At 54.1% G+C, this 27,033-nt stretch overlaps 1 protein-coding gene across 2 annotated transcripts in view; it reads left to right on the top strand.

Annotated features, from left to right (window-relative positions):
• Window positions 1-23,181: 23,181 nt before the first annotated feature.
• PHF24 (PHD finger protein 24) overlaps window positions 23,182-27,033 on the top strand; it is a 34,020-nt gene continuing 30,168 nt past the window's right edge. The window contains exon 1 of one of the 2 annotated variants that reach the window (XM_072993050.2): window positions 23,182-23,564. The gene's annotated coding sequence lies outside the window, so the exon portion shown is untranslated. The remainder of the gene's footprint in view (window positions 23,565-27,033) is intronic. The other variant, XM_072993051.2, reaches the window with a different exon arrangement.

The following is a 27,033-nucleotide window of genomic DNA, read 5'->3' on the forward strand; positions in this document are numbered from 1 at the left end:
AACCACAGGCAATCCTCAGCCCAGCAACCAAAGTATCCAGGAACCTTGTAACATTTGGGGGAACAGGAGCCTGTTTTTAAGCCACCCCAGCAGTCTGAAACATTGAATTAAAAATTCACCGATTCAGAATCCTTTCCCTGGAAACGTAAGAGCTAGGCGTAATTCCCCAAACAAACAAGAAAATGAATCTGTTCCTTCTCAGCTGTTCCGGCAGTTATTGATCAACTCCTTTTGTCTGCCTCTTCCACGTTTGCCTTTGAAACAGAGTTAATTAGAAGGCTTCAAGTATGAAGCGTGTAGATTCAGAGCCCACAAAGGTGTATCTAAGCAGGTGGAGAGAACTTTTTCTACCTAGAGAGGACCCCCTTGGGGTACCTTGGGGGCCTCTCAGCCCCCTTCTCCTCTTCCGATCCCTCCATCCAGTGCGATGCAGCATGACTTTTCAGCTTTGCCTTGGGCTACGGCGGGCACCTGCTCCAGAGCCACTTGGCTCCATGGGTGCAACGCGCTGGCATTCACTTCGGCTGAAAAGAAGCAATCACACTGATTCTCAAAATGCAGCTGCAGATGGAAAGTGGTGGTGGGGGGAGGCAGGGGGGAGGATAGATTCTAGGGTTGGTGTCTCTGCCGTTGAGGGTTGGAGGAGCAAATGGAGGGCAGGCAATGTCACCTTGAGCTGCATACAGCGTGTCTCTGCAACTGGGATGGGGCGGGGGAACTGGATCTCTGTGTGTGTGTGTGTGTGTGTGTGTGTGAGGTGGTCTCTTTCTCTCGCTCGCTCAAAAACAAACAAACAAACCAGCAAAACTAGCAGTTCAATTTCTTTTTTCCACCTCCAGACTTTGCAAAAAGTCCTTGTCTGGCCTACAAGCAAGTCCCAGAATCTCGTTGTTCCAGGATGGTGCGTGGCAAGTTGGGCGGAGGATTCCGGGAGATGGAATCACAGCAGATCCCTTTTCTACGCTGTCCTCCCTGTTGGCGAAGGGAAAATGCCCTCCGCAGCGTGCGGCCCTCTTCCCCAAGCGTCATCCCATCGGCACCTCCCAGCTTTTGCTGCCGCCTCTCTTTGCCAAAGGGTAGGGCTGGACCGCCTCAAGGAACAGGCTGGAAGGATGTTTCCTGCACCACTGGGAACTCCAGGCTCTGGTGGCAGGTGTCACTGGCTTCTCACTCCCCTTGGAAAATCATGGCTTTTTAAAGAAAAGGATCCGGTTCCCCCCCCCCCCCAGGGTCCAGTGCTGAGGGGAGAGGGGAGTGGAATCTGCCATACCTGGAGAGCTCTTGGAAAGCCCACCCGTTCCTCTGAGCGGGGGGGGGGGCTGGGAGTGAGGGGGTGCTCAGAGCTCTGCAAGATCCACCAGCAGGAGATCCAAGGTCATGCTGCCCCCTCCTGAACCACCACCACCACCACCCCCGCTTCTTGGAGGACACCAGCTGGGCATGAGGGAAGCTGTAGGCTGGCATGATCAGATTGAGGAAGGCATCTCTTTGCCCGGGACTGGCTGGTCCCTTCACAGAGGCAGGAGAGGAGGCGCCCTTTCCTGGAGAGGGGGGAGGCGAGAGAGGGACTGCAGATGGGGAGGGGGCACAGGCTAGCCCGCTCTGCCCCTCTGCCCCTCTTCCCGGGAGCTCCACTCCTGGAGGGCAAGCCTGGAAAGGGGGGCAGAAAACATGGCCTGATTTAATTTGGTGCTTCTCTTTTCACAGCGGCCAGAAAAAGTGTGCTTGGAGGGGATGACCTTTCTGGACTCGGATGGCTGGAGGCTTCTGGGAGTCCAAGGATGTCTGTGGGTGGAGCTGGAACCTCAGGGCCACGAACCCTCAGGATTGTGGGGATGCCCAGCGGGGAGAGTTCTGCGCTGCACCCCCCCAGGACCTGAGGCCACAACATCTAGGCAGAAGCTCCACTGTGATGGGGGTGGCATGCTCTCATGGGACCAAAAGCACCCCCCCCCCGAGAAGCGAGGGGTCCACAAACCTTCTGCTTTCCCATGGTTTATTTCCAGAACAAGCACCTCCTGATGCTCAAAAGGGAACAGCAGCCAAACTGTGATCCCCGAGCAGAAAACACAGGCGGCTGGAGTCACGCCTCTGTTGTTGTTAGAGCTGCCGAGTGACCTCCGACTCGTGACCTCCAACTCGTGGCAACCCTAAGAACGAGTGACCGCCACAGCGTCCGGTCCTCCACAGTCCTGCTGTCCTCTTGCAAGCTCAAGCCTGTGGCTTCCTTTAAGGAGGGGATCCCTAAGAAGTGAGCAAGAACCCTCCAGCTCTCTTCTGTTAGAAGAACCTGCAGGAAGGATCCCCTTAGGCATTGCTGTCAATGCATTTCTAAAATACTGTAAGTCTTAATAACCTCCTCCTCCACCCCCCCGCCCCCACTTTTAAGTTCAGCCTCTGCTTGCTTTGTTGCTCCAGAGGATAGAGAAACAAAGGTGGATTTAAACGCCTGCAGGGAACCCGGCTTCAGGCTCCCTGTCTGCCGAACAAAGGGGTCTTCTCCTAACAGAGTGCTTCCATAGATAATTAATAATCTGAATTAAAACTGTAGTATCTTCTTGAGGCTTAGAGGAAATGCGATTTGAGGGAAAGTTAGAGAAGGGGGAAAAAGCCAGACGATGAGGCCAGGTGCAACAGCCACGGGTGGAAGGACGTGAAAGTTGGAGGCGGCAGATTCAGTGCAAAGCAAAGCCTTCAGGGGCCCCCATTTGCGTCCTCTCCCCTTTGGTGACTCCTGTCCAAGTGTCACCATCCCCCTTTCCTGCCCAGGGCCTTCATCCAGGCCATTCTTGCAGCTGCCTCCTCTCTCGTAAACACTGTTTGTTAATATTAACTGGAGATTTATAATTCACTTCCTCTTTAGAATCCTGTTGTTTGTCCAGTTCGTGCTGCCCTGCCAGAGAGAGGGCTTTTTCTAGAAGCAATAGGTTGTCACAAGCTGTGTGTGTATCTCTGTGTTTGTCTGTGTTGGCACACGTGTAAGTATAAGAGAGAGAGAAGAGGCAAGCACCTCTTACCTATGTGTGGATTCTCCACAACTGCAAGTCCTGTGGTGGTTGTGTGTGGGGGGGGGGTGCCAGGTCTTCCCAAGGTACCCCAATGTAAAAACAAAGAGTAAAGAGTATATTGTGTACTATTATGACTATGATTTAAAAACGGGACTGGATCGCCTTCCAGCATCCAAGTAGTCCCATCCCAGTGAAAAGTAAGGGAACAATTGTGCCATAATCCTAAGGAAGGGGCTATTCCCATAGTACGGTTAAAACAAATAGGGGCAAGATGTTGGGATCCCCTCAATGTGAATGGGGGAATTTCAGAAGGACCTACCTCAATGGCATCTATAGATTTATTATACCAATCCAAAAGGTCCAATGGAACCGGCCAGGAGGGTAAGCCAAGTCGACCGTGAAAAGGAAAATAAGTACATATCCAACAATCTGGTAGAGCAGCATTACGAACAACCTCTTGTTGCAGATGAATCATAGTACAGTGGTGCCCCGTACAGCGAGGTTAATCCGTTCCGGATTAACCTTCGCTATGCGAAAACATCGCTGTACGGGGCAGGAAAAGCCTATTGGAACGCATTAAACTTAGTTTAATGTGTTCCAATAGGCGCCCAAACTTACCCCTCCAGCGATGTTTTCGCGGTCCGGTGGCCATTTTGGAGCCGCCAATCAGCTGATCGGCGGCTCCAAAATGGCCGCCAGATGACCCGAAATGGCCCCCCGCAGCGTTTTCGCGACCTCGGTAAGCAAGGGGAGGGCGCGAAAACACTGACGGGGGCCATTTCGGGTCATCCGGCGGCCATTTTGGAGCCGCCGATCAGCTGATCGGCGGCTCCAAAATGGCCGCCGGACGCCCCAATCGTCGCAAAGTGAGTGCGGCGATTGGGGCAGCTCCGTATAGCGATCCCCAAAAAGGGATCGCTATACGGATTCTTTGTTGTACGGTGCGCTCGTTAAGCGAGGCACCACTGTATTTTCTTGTAATGGAACCCCCCTTAGGATGCAGTCGAAAAAGAGAAAGCACAATACACCAAATGCCATTTCTCTAAAGAACGTAAAACAAGTCTAAAAATATAGTTCAAGTATCTGGGGGGAGACGGGGTTGCCGGGAAGAGGACAAGGTCGTGGGGGAAATCATAATCAAGGTACTCCAGGGGGAGGCCAAAAGGGGGATAATGGGTGTCGAATTTGTGGGGACTCATTGGGCGAAAGCATGTCCGCATAATCAATACCAGGACCAACCATCGGCCTGTCATATTTGCAATGATCCAAATCCTTGGGCTGATGCATGTCCATACAGAACATCACCCAGAGGACGTGGGGGCTTTCAGGGCCAAACACAGCCCATGCAGGGACGGCCTCCATACGCACATGCAACTTCAGATGCAGTATTTGCTCTGGAAGCAGGGGAGGAACAATGACGCGATCCTGGGGTATTCTGAATCCCACCAGGGGACCCCATAGTGGATCTGCAGGTGGGGAATCAAATTATCCGCTCAGAGTAGACATGATGACTCTTTTTGGGGTGTAAGATGACCTTTAGGTTAAAGGGACACGAGATGCTACATGGGAAATTCAAACGGGACCAATAGATTGAACTTACAAAATATCTTTGGCCAATAACAGGCAGGATTGAAAGGTATGGGTTCAAGGCACCAATCGTAATACTTCTCTTTATGGCTCTTTGTGTAAAACGCTATATAATTCTGATTCGAATCAATATCGGGGCTCTTCTCTGCTTTAAGAGATTGGGCCCTAGCTGTGTATCTTAATAAATTGGCATAAATAACAGCTGGTCGGGTGCATCATGGTCTGTTGTCCTTCGCCGGAGTTTATAACCCCCTTTAGCGGGTAACACCAACCTCTCTGCTCAGGTCCAAAAGAGCCCTGTAAGGTCTAGCCCACAAGACCCGTTCTTTATGGAGATTATGCTGTAACTTGGAGGAAATAGGCCAACCAAGAAAAACAAAGAAGGTGAAGATGCAAAACACAGTGTGAAACTGGAGATGTAGAGCATGGCCCCATGTGTGGCCTCTTTGAGCATCGCGCATGTTCTTTGTGCATGCACCCAAACGCTGCATCAGACAGGGCAGAGAGACGGGTATGCTGGCTACGCACTCTCATCACTTAGAGAGACACTTTCCGTCTGCCTCCAGTGGGCAAATGCCCTGTACTTCCTGAATAATTGCTGGATCTGAGAGACTACAGCAGCATCGTGCAAGCAGAGGTTCCCCGCCAACGATCTCTCCACCAGCTGGATCCCTTCTCGGCCTCTGGAATGCCTGTGAGCTTCATGCCGCTTTGGGTTTGCAGAGTCTTGCACACGGGGCCCCCGGGGCCCCATGAAAGGCCAGGTGGAAGGGTCTCCTGCGCCGAGGACCTACCTACCGATCCCAGTAGGCTGTGGTTCTCCTGAGCATGCCTCTCCCTGCTCCACCCTGCTCTCTCCACCCCACACAGCCTTGGTGGCTCCTGCAGGCCTCCCTTCCCCGCTGGCTTAAGATGCAACCATCTTGTGATTAAAACAATCCAGCCTCCTTTGCTTCCGCCTCAGATGAGCTGATGAAATTTTAATATGCTAAATGGCTTGGCCAGGGTGGGGCAAGGTGTTCCAGGACCAGCGAAGCCGGCAGGACACGTGGAAAGAACTGGCTGGGCTGGGCTGCAGGAGTGCCCGGCTGATGCCTTGGATGTGACCCCAGTATATGTGTGTGCGCGTTGGGGTGGCGGTGGGGAGAGATGCACTCAGAGAAAGTGGCTGGTTATTACTGTCGCCTCCGGCAAGCCCAGGCCCCTTCTCCCAGAGGGCAAGGAAATGGCAGTTGCTCATATGCATATGTTTATTTATTTAAATATGTATCTGCATATGCTGAGTAAGCCATGGATTAATGTGCAGGCTTAGCTGAAATGAGCCTCACTCCACACACTCCCTTTAAAAAGCGACCAAGCCTTTATTCCAGCCACTTTGACCAGGTAGAAAGACCTGGGGGGGGGGGGTAGGAGGCATCCGAAGCTTGCTATTGGCTGAAAACACTGACAAAAAAATGGTTCAGAAAAGGTTTGGGGATGGTTCCATCCGGCAGCTCCGAAAGGAAGCTGAGTTGGTGTGGCTGGAAGCGTCCTTGTCGATCCATCCCAGGTCAGAACAAGGGCGGCGGGAGGAACAGGGGAGCTCAGTCAAGCAGGGGTTGGCAACCTGCAGAGATTCTCCGGAGGGCCACAGGCTGCCCACCCTGGCGAGGAAGGCCAGAGAGAACCGGGTCCTCTCTTCCCATCATCTTCCTTGCCTCTTGGCCTTACCATATGATACCTCTGGATCCGATATGCCAACGGCGGGTTCATAGCCAGAGTTGAGCACTGCGGGAAGACCACCACGTGGTCTGTGGTTCCTTCCTGCCCCCCCCATCCTCCTGAGCCGTGGGTTACTGAGGCTGGAGGGGTGAAGGCACCGCAGCTTGTGGTCAGTGGAGCCCCAGGCAGCAAGAAGAATCGGTGGCCAAAGTGGACAATCTCAACCTCCCCTTGTCCACCCTTCGCACCACCCACCAAAGCAGACACACGCCCCTTCACAGGACGGGGCTGGGAGTTCAGCAGCAGCCGCAGGAGGGGCCACCCAGGCAGGACCCAAATGAGGAGGCAGGACCGTGAGCGGGTGGGACCGTCTGAGCTGCACCCCATTTGCTTTCAGGGACCTCCACTGGATGAGCCCTGGCCTCTGAGCCTGGTGGCAGCCCCTCATCCCGCCTCCCCCTTCCAAGCCCATAAACCGGGAGAGCGTTTCGTATCTCCCACTTTATTTGGCTCATTTCTGTCTCGTTCATCTGCCTGGCCACGTTCAAGTCCCCACACCTGCCGCTTGTCTGTTGGGGCAAACCTCGCCTCCCTCCCTCCCTCCCTCTTGGTTTCTCTCTCTCTCTCTTTTGGGTGGATGTGGCTAGGATGCTTCTGCTGGTGCGTCTGCTGATGCCACCTCATTTCCCACATCCTTTCCTTTAGTGATTCACAAATGTGATTTCCCCCCCCCCCCGCCACTTGGGTCACATCCTTCCTTGCTGTGAAACAGTTTCAGGAGCCAGAGCCCGCGGTGAGGAGCGCGGTTGGGTTTGGCCATTCCCGCTGGTCCACTCCGAAGGGCAGCCATGGAGTCACCGCTTGGGGAAAAGTTCCTTTTCCTTTTCCTTTCCTCTTCTTTTTGAACCACCGTTCTGCCCGTCTGAAAAAGGAACTTTCCCCGGGTCTGAGCAAAACCATCGATTTAGCCGCCACTGCCAACGGTGTGAGGCACAGCCTGTAGGAGGGCAGTGGGGTCTGAAATGGCCAGGAAACGGAGGGTCCCTGAGGAGGAAGCACAAGACGTCAAGGAGACTCCCACACCTGCACGGATTGAGACCCGGGCCCCACAAGACACCCACCTACCCACCCCCATTTTCCTCAGTGGTCACTCTGGCTCGAGCCCCCCCCCACATCAGCCCTTAGATGATTGGTGACCCTGGATCTGTATTCGTTTGGGGATTTTGCCCTGTGACACGGGCGCTCGCGGCAGGATCACCGGTGAAGGTGGAATAGCACAGCAGGACTGCCAAGAGGAGGCTGAATTCCAAAAGAGAACCGCCCTGCAGTAGACCATCGCATATCGAGGACAGTCCCCCGCAAAGGGAGAGGGGTGGGCCTCCTGGTTCAGCGGGCATTGAGGTCTTTGATGGTCTGGCGTGTCACGCGTCCATTGCTTCCCCTCCTCTGCCTCAAGTCCGACCCTTCAGGCACCGTTGTGAGCTGCGTTAATATTGACAAATGCTAAAAGATGGTTTGCTGGAGGAAGCTGGCCCCCGGGGAGTGGGGAGGAGCGCCGGCAGGGCAGTGGGTCTGTGGGGGCCAGGCATGGGTGGCGGTGGGAGAGGAGACATCTCATCAGGCATGTTCCGGAGAGATCTTGGTGCTGCTGGCCTTTGTCTTCCTGCGTGCCAGGCAGTGACAATCCACAGCCCGCCCGCCCGCCCGCCGCTGGTGGAGCACTGGTTGCTAATCACACAGAGATGCAATTAGAGGCTATAATTTCAGGTTCATTAGAGGGATTCCTTAATCAACAATGCAATTACTCCAGCAGGCCTTGGAGGGAAAGCAGCACTGATGAAGCACAGCAGAAAGAGGAACAGAAAGCAAGAAGCTGCTTGAGTCGGAGGAGACAAAGCCGGAGAAGAGGATGGAAGGAGGGCCGATGGGTGCTGCTGTGTCTGCTCTACCCAGCTGCGATGGGAGACATGCCTCAAGAAGTCACCAAACAGGGTGGGGCCATTAAGGCCCTTCCCCCCCCTTGCCTTTGCCCCTCCCCCAGCATGATATTAAATAATCCAGATAGACAGATAGACTGCCTCTAAGCATGGAGGTGCCATTTGGGACCGATACGTCCTAGGCTGGCCTCTTTCCAGCAACTTTGCCCAGTCATTTTCCAAGACCCATGCTAGCTCATGACTCCTGCCCCATCTTATGGCACTAAGTGGTGTCTTTTTTAAGCCACAGAAACTCTGAATGCCTTGGAGTAAGAACAAGGCCAGAGGAGTTACTGCCAAGAGGGAACCTGGCGTTCTGGTTGGCAACTGGTGGAAACCCAGATGCTTATCCAAGGGAGAGGAGGAGCAGCGCAGGTGGACCGAAGAGTCCCTTCCAGCATCTCTTTTTTGCAGCTTTTGTCGATGAGCACTAGGGGGGGAAGCCTCCATATACAGTGGGAGGGAAGGGAAACGTTCTGAGGATGAAATAGGGCAGAGAAGAAAGGAGGCAGGGCTGCAAGCTTTGTTTCTTCCCTGTGATGCCCTCAGTGTTGATGCAGCTGGGCCAGTGGTGGAACTGCAAGCCACGAATGAAGAGGCTGACTAGCTCAGTGAGTTGGAGCTCCTGGCTGAGGAGCCAGATGTTGGGCATTGGGTCCCCCACTGTGACTCCCAGGAGAACAGCTGCCCTGAGGCTGATGCGGAAACTTCAGGTGGTGCAGAATGCGGCGGCCAGACTCCTCGCCGGAGCGAGGAAATACCAACACATTTCTCCAACGCTGGCCACATTGCATTGGCTGCCCATTTGTTTCCGCGTTGACTTCAAAGTTTTAATGCTTACTTACAAGGCCCTAAACGGTTTGGGACCTCGATATTTGGCAGAATGCCTGCTTCCACCAAGGTCTAACCAGATCACCCACGTGAGTCAAGAGGTGAGGCTGAGGAGCCTGACACCGAGGGAGGCCCGAAGGGAAAAGACTCGAAACCGGGCCTTCTCGGCGGTGGCTCCTCACCTCTGGAACAACCTCCCTCCGGAGATTCGTGCGGCCCCTATGCTGTGTGTCTTTAAAACCCAATTAAAAACATGGTTATACATCCAGGCCTTCCCTCCAGCCAATTCTTGAATTCTTTATTTTTTCCCCTATTTTATTTTTTCTTTATTTTATTGTGATTGCTATTGAATGATTATGCACATTCTTGTATTTTATTGTTTTATTTTGTATTGGAAGCTACCTAGAATGGTCTGGTAGTCCAGATAGGTGGGGTATAAATCAAATAAATAAATAAATAAATTGGGCAAACTGCACGGCCGCCCCAGGGCACCCCCAGAAAAAGGAAGTGGCAACCCACTTCTGAGTTTACTCTGCCTGGAAACCCTTTTAAAAAAGGTTACAAGAAATTGGTATTGACTCGATTTTTTATCCTTGCCACGACTACGACTCTTAGTATTATCAAATTGCAATCAACCTGTTGCACATGGAGCCACGTTAACCTGTAAGGGACCCATTTAAGCCCCCACTGAGTGCCTCCTGAGTCACAAGTGCCCAAAAGAGTTGTAGAGATCCAGAGAACAACCACCACCCCGAGGGATCGTGGGAATTTGAGTCCAAAATAAACCCACCAGTTTTCCAAGCTCTCCAAAGAGCTGGGTCTTGTGTGGTTCCAGGGTTTCATAAATCACTGCGATCCACACTGTTCATTATTGTACAAACGTGGTCATCCTGTAAGTAAGCTCTTGTAAGAGAAATGCCCTTTTCAGTCCCCTCTCCTTTTCCCATCCTGGTGGCAACCTCTCCAGCAACTGGGCTTCCAGAAAACGCACCCCCCGGCACCGGGCCCTTTTCTCACGGTCAGGGCTGACCCTTGGCGCAGGAGCATAACCCTGGCCCCATAAGCCTGAACTCCCATGACCTTCACGTTCATTTTTCTGTTTCAATGCCTTGATTGTTTCAGCAGCGCTACTTTGCCTCTGAAATCCTGGTGGGAAATGCAGACTCAGTGTGAGAGTCCAGCCCTCCCTCCCACCTGAGCTTGCCTTGACACTGTAAAACAAAACAACCCGTACATATTTTTACCTGCAGTCCTTTGCGAGCAAAGGCAGAACGTCTGAATGAGGAACACAACAGCATCAGAAGAGCAATGCTGCACCAGAGCAAGTATCTCTCTAGTTCAGCTTTCCATTCCCTTCACCGCCCCCAATTGGAAACACACACGCAGGGCCGGAGAGACTGGAAAGGCAGCTTCAGAACCCGAGAAACTCTTTTTTCCTGGGATTCACAGCCATTTAATACTAATCATGTGCCATCAAGCAGTCTATGACTTACAGGAAGCCTCCCAAGATCCACTAGCTACAAGGGCCTCACGAGTGGCTTCCCAGCCTCCCTCTCGGGTGTGCTCTGGGACCCCCATGCGGCTTGCCCAAGGCCACACAGGTGGAAGGGCACCTCCCTTGATCAGCCACCCTGAACCCTTAGGGCTGGCTCCTTTCCAGGGAGGTAAAGTCAGGGTTTGAAGTTGCTTCTGCCCACCAAGTTGTATCAGTTTCATAGCCATACAGCATTACTGAATTTTTGTGCCGTGACAGTTCCTTATCCAAAGCAAAGAGTCCAGGGCCACCCTGGGGGCTAATGTGCTTAATTGGCATCAGTCCTTTCCAGGTGACAGTCAACCTCTGCAAGACGCCACTGGACGCATTGCTGGTGTCACTGCAACAGACCTACATGGCTACCTCACGAGAGCTAACCAAGGTGCTGGAATTAAGTGACTGCTTTGGTTTGGGGTCTTTTCTCTTCTGAAGTGGCAAGCCTGAGCCTTCTCACTCTGAGACCGATGGAAGGGGCAGATGTTGCTCCCCATGGAAGGGAAGGGAAGCCAGCCAAAGCCTGGGGGAGAGGAGAAAAGCTTCTTGCCTCCAGCCTAGAGAATCTGGGCCACAATCCAGATGCTCAGGGAAGAGCATCTGGGAGGAAACTGGCAGGCAAAAGAAACATCTGCGTTGGGAAGTCTCATCCTCCAGAAGACGGGAGGCAGCCAGAAGCAGACCATCTGCACACCCATGAGTGGCAGCCCCTACGAACAGTGAAGGGACACCAGGAAAGATCAGACACGGAGAAAGACATCCCCATTGGATGAAGCATCAAACAAATTGGAAATGATGTGCCAAGGCTCAAAGGCTCCAAGCCAAGATGAGAGTCTGAGGGAGAGGAGGAAAGCACACAAACCGGCACAAGGGACAGGTTCACTTCTAGCAATCAACCCATTTGTTTGTATCTTTTTGCAGAACCAAACAAAGTGCATACCGCTTTTGCAAAGGACGGTTTTTGCCCTGAAATTCTGCAAAGGGGATGCAGGAGGAAACAAGAGGGGCTTTTTCTGAGATCCCAGGCAAACCAGCTAGTAAGCCATCCATCAACGCTGACAAGCACAATGTTTCGGTCCAGCCATTTTCTCTGATAGGAAACTGTTCTGTGCAAAGCAGTCCCTCAAGTCACAAAAGGTCACATTGGAGGATTTCAACGTCAAGGCTGCAATCCTGTTGCTTACTCAAATAAGTTGCACTAGAGCAGGCCCATTGAATCAGTGGGTATTTGAGGAGTCAACAAGTTCCATTGATTCAAATGGGCCGAGTAGGATGGCTGACAGTTCCATGTGAGAGTATTTTGGCCATTATTTTATTGAGGTTACAGCTTGGGTTGCCCTCCATTTTAAATACCTCAAGGTCCCCAAGAAGGAGCCTTATTCTGTAGGGTTGGCCCTGATCCCAAAGCTCTTCTGGAACTGCTTGTTGGAAGAATGAGAGAGGGAGGGGCGAAGGTTGGACACAGTGTTGAGGGGCAACAGGAGCAAAAGTGGTCAGGCTCCTCCGGGCAGCCTAAGGAGGGGCAGACAAGGGCGAGAGAGCACCCTCCACCCTTCCAAGGGCATGGAAAAGCTCATTTCCAGTTGGCTACTCCCACAGATCCTACTGTGGGAACCTTGAAAAGCTCTGCTGTCAATCCCTAATCTTTTAACCTCCACAATGATGGAGGTCCTGCTGCTGTCGGGCGATGCCTTCTCCAAAGGGCTAAGACGCTGAGAGGGAGCCAACGGGGTGCGGTGGAGAAACTCTGTCCTCCTCACCTCTGTCTCCATCCACTCCTCAGCCCTGAACCCCAATGGGCAAGCTCGGTCTGGGGACTGTTCATGGCTTTTCCAGGCCTCTCTTTCCCACCCCTCCCTTCTCATGGACTTCTCAGCATCCCAGAGGAAGTGTCCTCCAGTCTCCCTTTCTGCTTTTGGGACCTGCTCCGAACATGTTTGAAGAGAAACCCTGGGAGAAGGCCCTTCACGTGAAACTCCCTTCAGGAAAAGTGCAGGTCGGGCTGGTTGGGGGGAGCGCAGGGAGAGTAAAAGGGAGGGAGGGAGGGAGGGATACAGTGCCTAAAAGGGCAAACCCCACGTCCTGCCTTCATTCTTGCCCTGAACATGGGGAGCTTTGGGGATAAAAATTGGGGGCTCCTTAGAGGGAGGGGTGATTAGTGTGCAGCCAGCCTGCCAACCTCTCATGGCTTGGAAGAGCTGCTTTGGGCCACTTCGGATCCAATGCCCTCCCGCATGGACCTTGGTCTCCTGTCTTAGTTCAGAAACCTCAAGGAATAGGAGGCTGCTGGCTTGGCACACTTATGCATGGCTGCTGCCCCCCCCCTGAAACCTGGATATTTGTGCAGAGAGGGTGGATTCTCCTCCCCCTACCCCCAAGACATCAAACAGAAGAGTTACCCTGGGCCCTGCTTGCTCAGTTCCACGCCCCCCACCCCCACCCATGCTCTCTGCCTGCCAGGATTCTATTAATCTCAAGGCAGCACAAAATGCAGAACATCCATTAGGATGATTGTTGTTATGAGTTCTGACTTGGGTTGGATCGAAGGTGGACTGGCTAATTAATTGGTAGGAGAAATGATAGATGGACCTGGGAGCTGGCACCCTGCTGACCTGGCTGATGGATTGGTTGCTGATCTAGCCAATGGATCACTTTAGGTGTCCCCTGGAATCCCACCACCCCACCACCCCTCAGGTGAGGCTGATACTGCAGACAGTCTTCTGGAGCTGTTGATCAGTGCTCACAGAGGGGCAGAAACAGGTGCAATGTTGGCATCAGGTGCCTTGCAGCAGTATCCTAAGACACCCAAAACTCGGTGTGGGGCTTCTGCTCCCCTTCTCTAGTCTCAGAATGGGCAGTCCAGCATCCCTGTCTGTTACTATGGTGAAGGTAGGTGGGGTTCAAGGCACATCCCAGTGAGCAGCCCAAATGGCCATCTGGTGCCCACTGATAAATGTGTGTGTCTTTGAAAACCTCTGTTCTGCTGCTCTGAAGCAACCTCAAGCCAGCTTACAGAACAATAAAAATCACTGGAACCACTCACAAGCCCCTCAAATCTGCAAAATGTTAAGATCCTGTTTTTAATTTAACAATAGATCAAGGAAGACCTGTTGCGTTTCCATTTAAAGGATGTGCTTGTTTGGAAAGTCGGGCTCTGCGTTGGAGTCCCAGGTGGCCATTGCAGAGATAGAGAAAGAGAGATGGGGCCAGGACCTGGCAGGCCCTGCCTATAGGTGCCCAGAGGACTAGGATTTTAAAGAGGGGTTCCCTAGAAAATCTCCAGGAGGAGGTTTTCACCTGGTGGAGGAATTCCCTACCCTGCTAAAGCGCCAGGCCTTTGGGGACTCCCACGGAGTAATACCAACCCTCAGAATGGTGCAAGCACAAATGGGGAAACCCTCCCTGCTCCCTTTCCCTGGGAAGAGGAACTGATCTGCAATTGATCTGTCCAGCACAAGGGTGGTGGAGCAGCTCTCGATAACATGAGCAGGGAAGAGCTGCTTCCTGGTGGATTTTCCCTGCCCAACAACATCAGTGTTTGTGCATCGGCAATTCATTGCCTCCCCCAGAGGAGTAAACAGATAACAACATCCAGAGCAGGAGACTCACCAACCCCCTGTGGAGAGCGAAAAGGGCTCGGCGGCGTGCCCATGCACACACACATACCCAGGGCCCTGTCTAGCAACCCCAATGCATGTGGTGCAGCATCAGTTCTTGCCTTCCTTTCCCTCCCAACGGTTTTCTGTGCCCTGGTAGCTAGCGGTGCACGCTTGGGTGCTTCAGACAGCAGGGTGACCCAGTTCCCTTCCTAACCTTTCCACCTCCTTATTGAAATGAGAACATCAACAAGCGTTCCTTCTAAGAGTCGACTCCCGCTCTTCTTCCTGTGGCAGAGAGAAGCTGGGAAGTGCACTTGTGTACACATGGGGCTGGGAGGCACTTTGTCCTCAGGCCAGGAGAGGAAGGAGCGTGGCATACACACATGGTCCCCTGGTTCCACCATTCACACATCTGCACAACTGCTGGAACAAACATAACGGGGCGCAGCACTCAGCTGCTATCGTCCGATTCTAATTGAAAGCCATGTTTCTAGCCCATACAGCAGGGACGACGCTCCTGAAAGTGTGGGAGCAAGGCGTTGTGAAATCTGGAACTTACCTTTCGGGAAGCTGTCGTCAAGAATCCACACAACCACTGGCTGGAGGATTCTCTGAGTTGTGGTCCAAAAAGGCAACCTTTCCCAGTTCTGGCCAAATCCTGGCTGCTGCCGCTCAGTGGCATCTGCAAGGGCCATCTCCCAACACATTCTGTGCCCTTTTGTCATACAGATGTTGAAGGAATCCAACCTTGGTCTCTTGATGATAAGTCTACTCATTGCCTGCCCAAGAAGCAGGCGTCTTTTAATTTCGTGGCTGCTGTCACCATCTCCAGTGATCATAGAGCCCAAGAAAGTAAATTCTGTCACTGCCTCCATGTCTTCCCCTTCTATTTGACAGGAGGTCATGGGCCCTGGCACTGTTGCCAAGGTACAAATGAGAACCTGACGAAACGCTCTGGTAGCCACAGGCCAAGGAAGAGCACTATGGAAGGTGGCTACCCAGAGGGGTTGGAAGGCCTCCCTGGAGTTCCCCCTAAAGTGAGAAGGGTTTCCACATGCAGGATTGAACCTAGTCCTTGCTCACAAAGGGCTGGAACCACTCATCCATTCCACCATTATCTGGGGGAAGGAGAGGAGGAGGGGAGCTGGCTGTGAAATATAGGATAAAGTGGATAAGAGCTTTAGGGACCACAGGTTGGCAAGACAATGAGGAGGAGGAGGTTAGGCGGCTATACACACACACACATGCATGCACATGCACTTCATGTGATCCTCTGCATTAAGACGGTAGCTGTAATGATGGTTAGTGTCTCCTGCGTGGTTTCTCTTCAGAAGCAGACCTGGACAAGCGTTGGCAGCTGCACAGCATGTTCTCTGTACAGAAAGTTGGGTGGGGCGCCAATTTCTGTTTAAGGGATTGAAAGAGGTCTTGGTGATCTGGGTGAGCAATGCCAAATGCCGGCAATTTCAATCCTGCTGCAACGAGATCCTGGGCTAGAACCAGAGGACTGAAATCGGACACCAGAGCAGGGGTGGGGTGGGCTCTTTCTCTCTCTTTCCACAATGAGAGGGGAGCTGTCCATGGTCCTGTTTTTCCTCCAGCATTCAACAACAATCGAGACTTTGGCAGCCCCTTCCAGACTGCTTGGACTTCCAAACCTGAGCAAAGCTATGTCTTCGCGAAGGCTTTCATGGCCGGGATCTAATGGTTGTTGTGGGGTTTTCAGGCTCTTTGGCCGTGTTCTGAAGGTTGTTCTTCCTAACGTTTCGCCAGTCTCTGTGGCAAGCTACGTCTCTCAACGTGACTGCCAGAAAGAGTGACAAACTTTTCTTTGTATAGCTGTATTCACAGACAGTTTTTCTGCATTTCTGATGGAGGATGGTCTGCAGAGTGGATCACAGAACCATAGAAGCATGGAGTTGGAAGGGGCCTCTAAGGCCATCGAGTCCAACCCCCCTGCTCAAGGCAAAAATCCCAATCAAAGTATATGGTTGTCAAATTTTTCTCTTGAGTGCCTCCAGTATTGAAGTGCTCACTGCCTCTCAGAGCAATTGGTTCCACTGCCGTACTGCTCTAACAGAACCTTTTCCCTAATATTCAGCCCAAACCTGGCTTCCTGTAACTTGATCCCTGGACTCTGGGAAGACTGAAAACAAATTTTGCACCTCCTCTTCATGACAACATTTCAAGTCTTTGAAAAGTGCTATCCTATCACCACTCAGTGTTCTTTTTCTCAAGGCTAAACATGTCCTATTCTTTCAGTTTTTCCTTATAAGGCTTGGTTTTCAGCCCCCTGATCATCCTTGTTACCCTCCTCTGAACTTGTTCCAATTTGTCAGCATCCTTCTTGAAGTGAGGTGCCCAGTATGGGACATAGTACTCTTGATGAGGTCTAACCAGTGCTGAATAGAGGTGAACTAGTACCTCACGGGATTTGGAAGCTGTACTTCTCTTGATGCATTTCAAAACAGTGTTTGCCTTATTTTGAAGCCACAATGCACAGTTGGCTTCTATTCAGCTTGTGATCTACAATTTCAAGATCTTCCTCACTCATAGTTTTACTGAGCCAAGTATCCCCCAACTTGTAACTGTGCATTTGGGTTTTTCTTCCCTAGGTGTAGTGCTTTGCACTTATCCTTGTTAAATTTCATTCTGCTGTTTTCAGCCCAGGACTCAAGCCTATCTAGATCACTTTGAATTTTGTTTCTATCTTCCAAGGTATGAGTTATTCCACCCAATTTTGTGTCACCTGCAAATCTGATCAGTATTCCCTTCACTCCGTCATTCAAGTCATTAATAAAAATGTTACAAATAATACTGGGCCCTGCACTAAGTCCTGGGGTACCCCACTTGTGACATCCTCCCAGTTAGAGATGAACACGTTAATCATCACCCTCTGTGGCCAATTATGTACCCACCTGACACTTCATCTATCCAGCCCACACCTAGTTAGCTTGCTAATCAGGAGATCATTGGGCATTTTGTCAAAAGCTTTGCTGAAATCAAGATATACTACATGTACAGCATTCCCTCTGTCTATCAGCCACTTCTGTGTTTGTGCATCTAGGGGGAAGGGGTTATTCTTTGTTGTGTGTATTGGTCCAATGGTTTGGCCAAAATCATGGATCTTGTGGTGAAAGAAAGTATGCCCATCCCATCCCCAAAAAACTTTTCCCACCCTGCCTATCCCAAGGAGCAAATAATTTTTCCTGCTTGCCTTCTGCACTTTCCTTGCCTTGCCTGCCAGGAAGGAAGATGGATAGTGGCAGATTCTTAGGCCCTGCTGAGCCAGCAAGCATTGGAGCTAATTCCTCATTTGTTAGGTGGCACAGTCTTGTCTTCATCTGGTGGGAAGCCTTTCACTCTGTAAAGGTTTCGGAGGGTGGGCAGAGGAAGGAAGGAAGGAAGGAAGGAAGGAAGGAAGGAAGGAAGGAAGGAAGGAAGGAAGGAAGGAAGGAAGGAAGGAAGGAAGGAAGGAAGGAAGGAAGGAAGGAAGGAAGGAAGGAAGGAAGGAAGTGGGGGGTTTCCTTTGTCAGTCACGATACAGCTGTTCCCCTGAGAAATGGGGCCTGGGGGAGGGTGGGAGGTGGGGGACTGCTGCTTCTCTCCTCCACCCCCTCACACTTCCTTTATGACCTGAAACTGCTCGCAGCATTTGGCAAAGAGATGAGAAACGCATCCGGAAAACAAGCAGTGACTTAAGGAAGGAGGTTCTGCCGAGGATTTTAGGTACTTGAAAGTACGTAGCACAAAGAGACTTATTTATATATCTGCCAGCACAGGAGGCCTTGCAAAATGTAGGCCAAGGCCTTAAACAGACATGTCCCTTTGCTGTCTGTGCTACACCCCCCCCCGCCCCTTGGCACAGCCCAGAGTGCCAACAAGGGCCTCCCGACCCATCTTGGCTCCAGGGATCCTTGCCACAAAACCATGAAGCAAACCGGGACTGCCGATAGACACCCATGGCATGGATTTGGGGCTGGCGCATCACGTCTACCGGTGGTGAGGCAGGGCTCTGCACATCTTCCGTTCATTCAAAGACACCCTTTTGTCCCAGATGGGCCCAGATGACAGCTCGGTTCTGTTAACCCTACACAAGATTCCTGCAGCTACATCCTGTGTTCTTAAAATTCACAGCAACCCAGAAGGGAATCGGCCCCTGCTTCCCCTCCCACTGGCCACTGGGCAGAGCAGACATTTTTGCCAGTAAGTGGGCAGCCATCTGATCTGCAGAAGACACAGCCTTTGAGCCAGTGCAAAAAAAGGATGGGCTTCCTCCGTTCCCCTTGTTTAAGAGTTTTCTGCCTTTTCTTTAAAGACCTTAAAGCCGCTGCTAACAGGTTCGAGGATGCAAACTCCTTCCCAGGGTGTCCTATCAGTTTCACCTTTGACTAGACATGCATAGGATTATGCTGTAAGAATTTTCACACACACACACAGAGAGAGAGAGAGAGAGAGAGAGAAAGAGAGAGAGAGAGAGAGAGAGAGAGAGAGAGAGAGAGAGAGAGCAGCATCCAGTGCAGTAAATGCAGCAGAACAATATGTCAGCAATACATGGTAAAACAGCTGCTGAGATCAGGTAGAAAGGGCTCCCGGAGATTACTGTGGGCCATCTGGGCAACCAGGACGGACCTTGCTTGGCAAAGATGGACAGCTGCATCTCAAGAGACTGTTGTGCCACTCAGGTGATGCCTTCAGGAAGGCCCCTCTCCGCCCCCCCCCCGGCCACTCACCTTGCTCCAGATGGAACACGTACAGGGACTTTGGAAAGCATCTCAGTTGCGCGGGGGTGGGGGTGGGGGTTGGGCAGGAAGACCCAAGCTGCCTTTGGCATAAGAGGACAAGAAGAGCACTCTGAAAGGGACCAAGAGGCAAGTGGGCTGGTTGCCCGGAGATGGCTTATTTGCCCAGGGCCCACCTGCATACGGCGCCTGGTCCGAGCCCAGAAGCAGCCTGCAAATCCACCCCCCTCCTCTGTTGGCACTCAGCGGCTGCAGTTGGTGGGATCATGCCCTCCCTTTACCCCCTTGCTGGGCCAGAGGGCTGCTGAGTAAGAGGATCATTTCCAGGAGGTTCCTGTCGGGAGGGGCCAGAAGGCAAATCTGACTGCACGAAGGCACCACGCGCTCCGTGGGCCAAAGGCTGGAAATGGCAATTTGGACTACAGCTCCCAGAATCTCCAGCCACCACGGCCAGTAGCCAAGCTGGCTAGGGGTGTCTGGGAAATGCAGTACGGAGATGTGTTTCCCAGGCTCTGGGGTGGAGGGTTCCAACTGCCCCATCCTATTTTTTTAAAAGGGAGCTGAGGGATCACCAGGGCTGGAAACCCCCCCCCCATCAACCTTGGCCAAGGAGGACAGGGTGGCATTGGACAACCCGTCCGAGGGGAAACAGGCTAGGAGAGGCTTCGATCATGGTGGACAATCAGAGCTTTGAATCTTCAGCCCTCACAGTCCCTGGCCACTGGCCACACTGGCTGGGGGGGGCTCATGGGATTTGGGGTCCCAAACATGGGGGAGGCATCAGGTCACTATCCCTGGGACTAGAGATGGACCAAGATGGTCATCATGTTGAACCTCTCCCCCCCCCCCGCTTCCCAGGCTGAACTGTACGTTCCAGATCACCCATGGCCGGACGTGGGCGAGGCCCCGTGGTCACAGAAGGAACGCTCCTCGCCTTCTGCAGTTTGCCAGTGAGCTTACCTGTCTTGCGACTGGCCTTCAGGAGATCAGCAGGGGCTTCCCTGGCATCTCTCATTCCCCAGACATGAAAGCCCACCTCAAAGGCATCTCAAAGGCAATGCTAATGGGATTTCACCTCAAGGGATGGGTTTTGGGTTGGGCCGAGCTGGACCCTCAGACACTCTGCTCGGCACAAGATCACAAACTCAGCAGCACAAGTAAAATGCCAGTGGGGCTCGCTTTGCGCCCACGCCTCGCCCGTCATTGGCTGAGCGGCACCATTGCTGAGTCGCAGCGAGCCGTGTTATTTTGCGAGAGCCAGCATCACCTCGGGTTATAACACACGGGGGAGGCCAGATAAAGTGAACTAATTAATTGACCACGTTTCATCCACAGCACGAGCAAGTCTGGAAGAGGTTGTGGCAGGGGTGGCCTTGCATCTTCATGCGCCTCCTGCCTCCCCCTGCAGCCTCCCTGCAGTCTGCGGGGGGGGGGGGAGAGACTTTGATGCCAGGCAACAGGCTGGAGCAGAGATTCTGTGAATGAGACAGCAGTTGCCCAAGCAGAGCTGAGCCCAGACAAGAGCTGGCAGCCTCCTGGCCATCAGCCTAATTAAATGGCAGAAAGGCAGTAGCCTTTTTTTAAATTTTATTTTATTATTTTTTTTGCAAGGGGGGATTGAAAGAAAGAAAAGCAAAGCAGTTTCAAGGGAAATATTGCTAAGAAAAATCCCTGGAGAACCATCAGTGAGGCAAAAAAAGAGGGCTGCATCGCAGCATCATGAAAGGAGGCCTGCAGAGAAGGGGAACAATGATCACCCCCCTCCCCTCCAAACTTTGTGTCTCTTCTGCCACGTATCTGTTCCACACATGCCTGTGTAAAAGGAGCAACTTCCATGCACAGCCTGCCCACTCCACCCCACCCCTGCCTAGGACACGTGGATGGAAAGGCCACGTCTGCTGGGTTTTATGTAAAAAAAAAAATTATAAAAATAAAGCGAGGATCAGGCGAGAGAGGTGCCACCTCAACCTCTCTTCCACTTACCAGGCTCTGCGCCCTCCCCTCCACCTTGAGGCAGCATCTCCGACCAAGCCTGTCCGTAACCCAGCAAAGAATCTAAAGGCCATTGCACCATGAAACCAAGTCTGGGAAATGCGGGCCATCCAGATGTTCCCCTCCAGAACTCTGATTAGCCACACCCATGATGCAGGATGGGATCTCTAGTCCAAAAACATCCAGAAGGCCACCACCATTTCTGACCCATGGAAAGGGCCCCGGCTCCCCCCAACCATCAAGTCATCTAGCGAAGGCCCACCAGCCGAGATCTTCCAGCCATCAGTCATGCCTCTGGGCCTCCTCCTGCAACGCCTGCTTACCTTTTTGCCATTTTCCATTGGGTAGAACCCTGCAAACCACGCAGAAGGAGGAGGCACCCGGGTGGCTTCCCATATGCCAGGTAACAAATGCAGCCCTGCAGCCATGCCAGGAGGAGATGGAGTTAGAGGAGCAAGGGGGCTCTGCAGCTGCCCATGAATCAGTCGAGCAGGCAAACCAGTTAATGGGAAGATGGTGGCTAATCGATTAAAGAATAGCAGTAACAATAACACGATCAGAGGCAATACGTACAGGGAAGCCTAAGAGGGTGGGCGGAAGATATTAATGGTCCTTGCTAATCAAAAAGTTCTGAGGCCTTAACTAGGAGAGAGGTGACGCCACTCCATCACAGGTAAAAATGCCACCATGGATGGTCAGTGACAGGGAAGGGAAGCTGAGCAACAGCAAACATCACAGATCCTTCCTTCCTTCCTTCCTTCCTTCCTTCCTTCCTTCCTTCCTTCCTTCCTTCCTTCCTTCCTTCCTTCCTTCCTTCCTTCCTTCCTTCCTTCCTTCCTTCCTTCCTTCCTTCCTTCCTTCCTTCCTTCTATCCATCATCAGTCCTTCCTTCCTTCCTTCCTTCCTTCCTTCCTTCCTTCCTTCCTTCCTTCCTTCCTTCCTTCCTTCCTTCCTTCCTTCCTTCCTTCCTTCCTTCCTTCCTTCCTTCCTTCCTTCCTTTGCAGCGGGACATTCTGTAAGAGCCCGAGCCAGGCCCCTTCTGGCAGGGCCAGCCAGAACTGACAGCAAGCCACTGGTTAGCCCACCGGCCACTTGTGCACCCAAGTGGGGCTGCTGGCTGTGTCAGAGCAGCCTCCACCGCCCCAAGAAGGGCCAGCTTTTCGAGAGGAACAGATAGGAAGAACCCAGGAGCGCAACAGCCCTAGGTGCTGGCCTGCATCCAGGAGAGGTGACCTCCTGAGGGGTGGAGCACAGCCGGTCTCTCCTGCCACTGGGAGGGGAACTCTGCCTCGGCCGGAAGATGAGCCGCCTTTGACCAGGAGTGGGGCAACAAACGCCTTTTGGGGAAAGTCCCGAGCAGAGGAGTGCTGGGGAGAACCCTCTCCCCGGGCAGCTGCACAGCCCCCAGAGAAAGGCTGTGCAAGGTCCGGGCTCTGATGGTGGCCTGGCAGCTCCCCTCCAAATGCCCGCTGGGCCATGAAGCTCCTCCTCCTCCCCCTGGGCCTGCCTGGGAGGGTTGTTGTGATGAGCAAATGGGAAGACTTGTGCAGCCCTTCCTGAGATGGATGGATGGATGGATGGGGACGAAATACAAGGAAACCAGAGCCGGCACCCTGGCAAAGAAGAAGGGTCGGGGCAGGGAGCCTTCCGGGCGAACGAGGCTTCGGAACCACCCGCGCTTGCTCGGGCTTTGCGCCCCCCTCCCCGTTTCCCTCCCCCCTTCCCCGACCCGCGTTCGTGACGGTCTTGGCGGTGGCCCGGAGGAAGCAACGGGGTCCCCCTTTGCGCGGGGGAGGGGGCGGGAAGCCCCCGCGGGGAAGGGCTCTGCCCCGCATCTCCAAGGGGGTGCCTGGCTCTGGCTCCCCCATCCCAAGGCCGGAGCCGCAGAGTCCGGGGGCGGACGGGCGGCAGATGCGGGGAGCGAGAGGGATGCCAAGCCCTCCCGAGGCTGGCGCGGGGCCGGGGTGGGAGAGGTCCCCGGGTTTCCCTGGTCCCGTCAGAATGCGAGAAAGCGGAGCGGACGAGGGGAGGGGAGGGGAAGAGGGGGGGGCGGTGGTCGGATGCGGATCGCCACGAGCCCGCGCGCTCTGGTGCAGGGACCGAGCGCCTGCCTGCCTGCCGCGCATCTCGCGGATGAGGGGGGCCTCCCCTCCCCCTCCCCTCCCCTCCCCTCCTCTCCCGGCATGTGACTCTGCGCCTCCCTCCCCTCCCTCTTCCTCGGGTCCGTGCGCGCGCGCTGCTGCGCCGGAGAGAAGGAGTCCCCAGGCGCGGCGACGGCGCCTCGCCTGCCCAGCCGCCCCGGCTCTGTCCCCGCACACCTCGCCCCCGCGCCCGCCGCCCTCCCGCTGCCTCCCGGGCTGAGCTGCGCCAGGTTGGGCTGGGCTGGGCTAGGCTGCGCTTCGGGCGCGCCGCGGCTCCCGGGGCAGAGCGGCTCCCCGGCTGGTCCTGCTTCCACCGCCGCCCCGCCTGCCCGCCCGCCCGGCCCTCTTCTCCTCGCCGTCCCGCGCTCGCCGGCTGCCGGACCCTCCGGGCTGGTGGGGCGGTGAGGGGGCTTCTCCTAGGCGGCGCCCGAGGCGGGGGCCCGGCGCAGCCCCGCGCAGGTAAGCGGATCACCGGCGGAAAAGGGTGCCCTGCGGCCGGGCACAGCCCCGGGGGAGGGGGCCAGGGGCTGGAGGGAGGGAGGGAGGGAGGGAGGGAGGGAGGGAGGAGGCAGCAGGGCCGCCCCCCCCCCGCTCGGGGCGCTTCGGAAGGGCAGGCGGCGCGGGGGCCGGGAGGTGCCCAAACCGGAGCGAGGCCCGGGCACGTCTGCTCAGCGCGGGAGAAGGGCGGCCCTGCCCAGGTCTCGGGGAGGCTTTCTCCCGGGGCCCCGGCCGAGCTTGGGCGCCGGGAGGGGGATTTCTCGGGCAGCGCACCGAGCGCCAGGCTGGCAACGCAGAAGGGATAAACGAGGACCGAGACGGGGGTCGGGGTGGGGGGGGGAAGGGAGGGAGGGAGAGAAGGAGAGTGGGTGCTTCCTGGAGCGGGGCCAGGGGCAAAAGGCTCCTAGGAGCTGAGCGCCGACCGCGGACCCCACCGGGGGACCCGCGGTGTGCGTGTCGAACAGGGCGGGTCGCCTGCTTGCCCGCCTGCCCGCCTGGGGACTCTGCGGTCTGGGGTTGGCAAGATGCTAGGAAATGGTACCAGGGGCGAGTGGTCCAGAGGGGTCCCCGCCTGAGGGAGCGGGACTATGGGGAGAATCCCTGCTGGGACCGCCGCGCGGGGGGGGGGGCGTGAGACGAATGAGGAATCTTTTGCAACCAGCTTCGCTCGCAGGACGCATCTCCGAGACTTGCCCCCCTTTCTCCCCCCCCCCGCGAGGCAGGTTGCGGCCGATTTGGCGAGGTGCGGTGGAGCAGCTTTGCTTTGGGAGGAGCAGGAAGCCCCCGGCCCGCCGCATCAGCCGGCTAGAGAACCCCGCCGCCGAGCCCCCACCGCCTCAACGGCCCCTCGGCCACCAGACCGAGGGCGCCTCGGCCTTTAGGCGGCAGCTTCGGCGTCTGGCCTCTGGGGAGTGCTCTGGGTGCGAGAAGCATGGAGGGGCGTCCCGATGCATGGAAGGTGGGGGCGGGGTGGCCAGAGGAGGAGCCTGCCCTGGGTCTCCTGGGACCCTTCCCCAGAGCCTGACCCAAGCTCTGCTCTGGGGCTCACCAAGCACAGGCCGCCTCCTGCTGTGGGGCTCCCTCTTTCTCCCCATCCTGTCCCCCGAATGGCAGCCAGAAAAAGTTGGCCACTACGGTCTGTAAGAACGGTAGGAAGGGACAGGCACACACACAGAGAGAGACCCACAGAAACACACACAGACCAGGTGACACCTCTGACCTGCAGACCCACCCAGTGGCTGGTCTCACATTGCCTGGAGAAAGGGACTGTTCTTCCATGCAGAGTGAGGGGGGGCTAGAGAGAGGGGGGAGTGCCAGGTCAAAACGCAGGAGGAAGGTTGTGTTAGTGGCCGAGGGGGAATTGGGGCTTTCATAGCTTGATAGCCCCCAAGACATCTCACCAGCAATTCAGGAGAGGCTGACTGGGTAGGGGCTTGCTGTGCCAAAGCAGGGTGCAGAGAATGGCAGCCTGGAGGAGGAAAGCCACGGTTTGAGTGGAAGGGATTTGCGACCCAGTCCAGAGGGAGCTGGCCTCCCACTTTGACCACAGACCAGCTTTGGGGGTCCTAAGAGAGAGGGCTGGGTTACTATGCTGACCACCTGGGCAGCAGTGCAGCCAGTCAACCAGTCACAAAGTGGCCGGCGCCAGAGATGCATGTGATGGAGAAGGGCCGCCGGATGCCCTTCAGCTGATGAGAGGTAATGGCCTGACCAGCTGCAGGGCTTCCGAAAAATGGCTGAAGGGGGTTAATGAGCAGGAGCCCTATGTGCTTGAGGGAGGGGCGCTCTAGCAGTTCAAAAGACACCCCCCCCAGATAGCATGCACAGAAGTGGGTGCTTTCAAGGCATAGGGAGTAATTATATTGGTCTCAAAAGCACGGGTGTGGTGTGTGTGTGTGTGTGTGTGTGTGTGTGTGTGTGTGTGTGTGTGTGTGTGAGTGAGTGAGTGAGTGAGTGAGTGAGTGTGTTTTAAAGCATTTGGAAAACTGTGTTCAATTCTGGCTTAGGCCCTCTGCCAGGAAAAACAGATGAGGCTGGGTATAAGGAGGCATAAAAGGAGCTGATGTCTCATTGATCCCAAAGTTTATCCATCTCTCTGTGTTTCGGGCAGTAAAATGAATTGGCCCCAGAGGGCGTTTTCCTGAAAGCACATAATCTGAGCCAGGAATTAGCAGAGCTCAATCCTCTGCAGCTAAATTTGATTGTCAGGATTGTCAGCCCTGGAATAGGTAACCCAGAAGATTAAAGAACAGGAATGGCTTCATTTGCTTTAAAAAAAAAAAAAAAAGAGTATGGGAGCATGTGCAGAGTGCTTTTTGCACCGTTACCTCCATGTCAGATCATGGAACCAGGATCTTCAGTCCCAGGATTGCAGTTCCTATGTTTATGGGAAACATAAGGTTGCTTGGATTTATTGCAATATGAGAAACACAATTGTAGAAACACAATCGTCTTGATAAGCTTGCTAGTTCTAAGAGGGCACTGGCCCCACCTGCTTCTTGCGGCTTCTCTGGAAATTGCATTTATCCAGATATCTGCTGATGGGGGACACAGTCCATGTGTTGCTCAAGCCAGTGCATACGGGGAGGGGGTGCGGCTCAGGGAGAGCGCAGCTGTGTTGCTCCTTGCAGAAGCACATCCATCAGGCTGACATCCCTGCAGCCACACATTTCAGTCCCTGACAAGAGGCGCCAGCGGAAAAGATCTGGTTGCACTGGAGAAGACCCTGGAGAGTCCTCCGGCTGCCACTCGAAGCAGATAATCCTGGGCTCAGTGGACAAGCATTAAGACGGATTCCCACTCGGGGTGTGACAGCATCATTGCTTCACAAGTAATCGCTGTTTTTCCAGGCCCAGGAAGGCATCTTGAGGCTCCGGCAGAGTTCCTGCCTAAATGTTCATGGGCCACCTGTTCAGTCACCTCTGAAACCTTTCCTTTCAGGCTGACCAGGCTGTAGTTACCCTGTTTCCTGAAAATAAGACCTCACTTGAAAATAAGCCCTAGTATGATTGTCATAAAAGCTCTACCCCAAAAATAAGCCCCAGTGAAGTGAAACCCTGCCCTCCACCCTTGTGTAGCAACTAGAAGAAGATGACACAACTGTATTTGAATCAATGTAGATGGTTGTACATGAAAAAGGAAAAACACCCACTGAAAATAAGCCCTAATGTGTTTTTGGAGTAGAAATTAATATAAGACCCTGTCTTATTTTTGGAGAAATATGGCACCTGGGCCTTCTTTTTTGGAATTGGGGACCTCACCTGTTCTCCCAGAATCCCCAAAGATTGTAGACAGAAGCTCTGGGATTACACCTGTAGGTTCCTCAAAGGGCCCTTGAAGGCACCTCCCCTGCCCCCAGACACGTGGAATCATCCTAAGTAGCAGGTGTTCCCGTACCCCCCCCCCCTTTGGCTCGTCTCCTGTCTTTTCC

Source organism: Pogona vitticeps, chromosome 2 (assembly GCF_051106095.1).
Source record: "Pogona vitticeps strain Pit_001003342236 chromosome 2, PviZW2.1, whole genome shotgun sequence".
NCBI classification, from domain to species: Eukaryota; Metazoa; Chordata; class Lepidosauria; order Squamata; family Agamidae; genus Pogona; species Pogona vitticeps.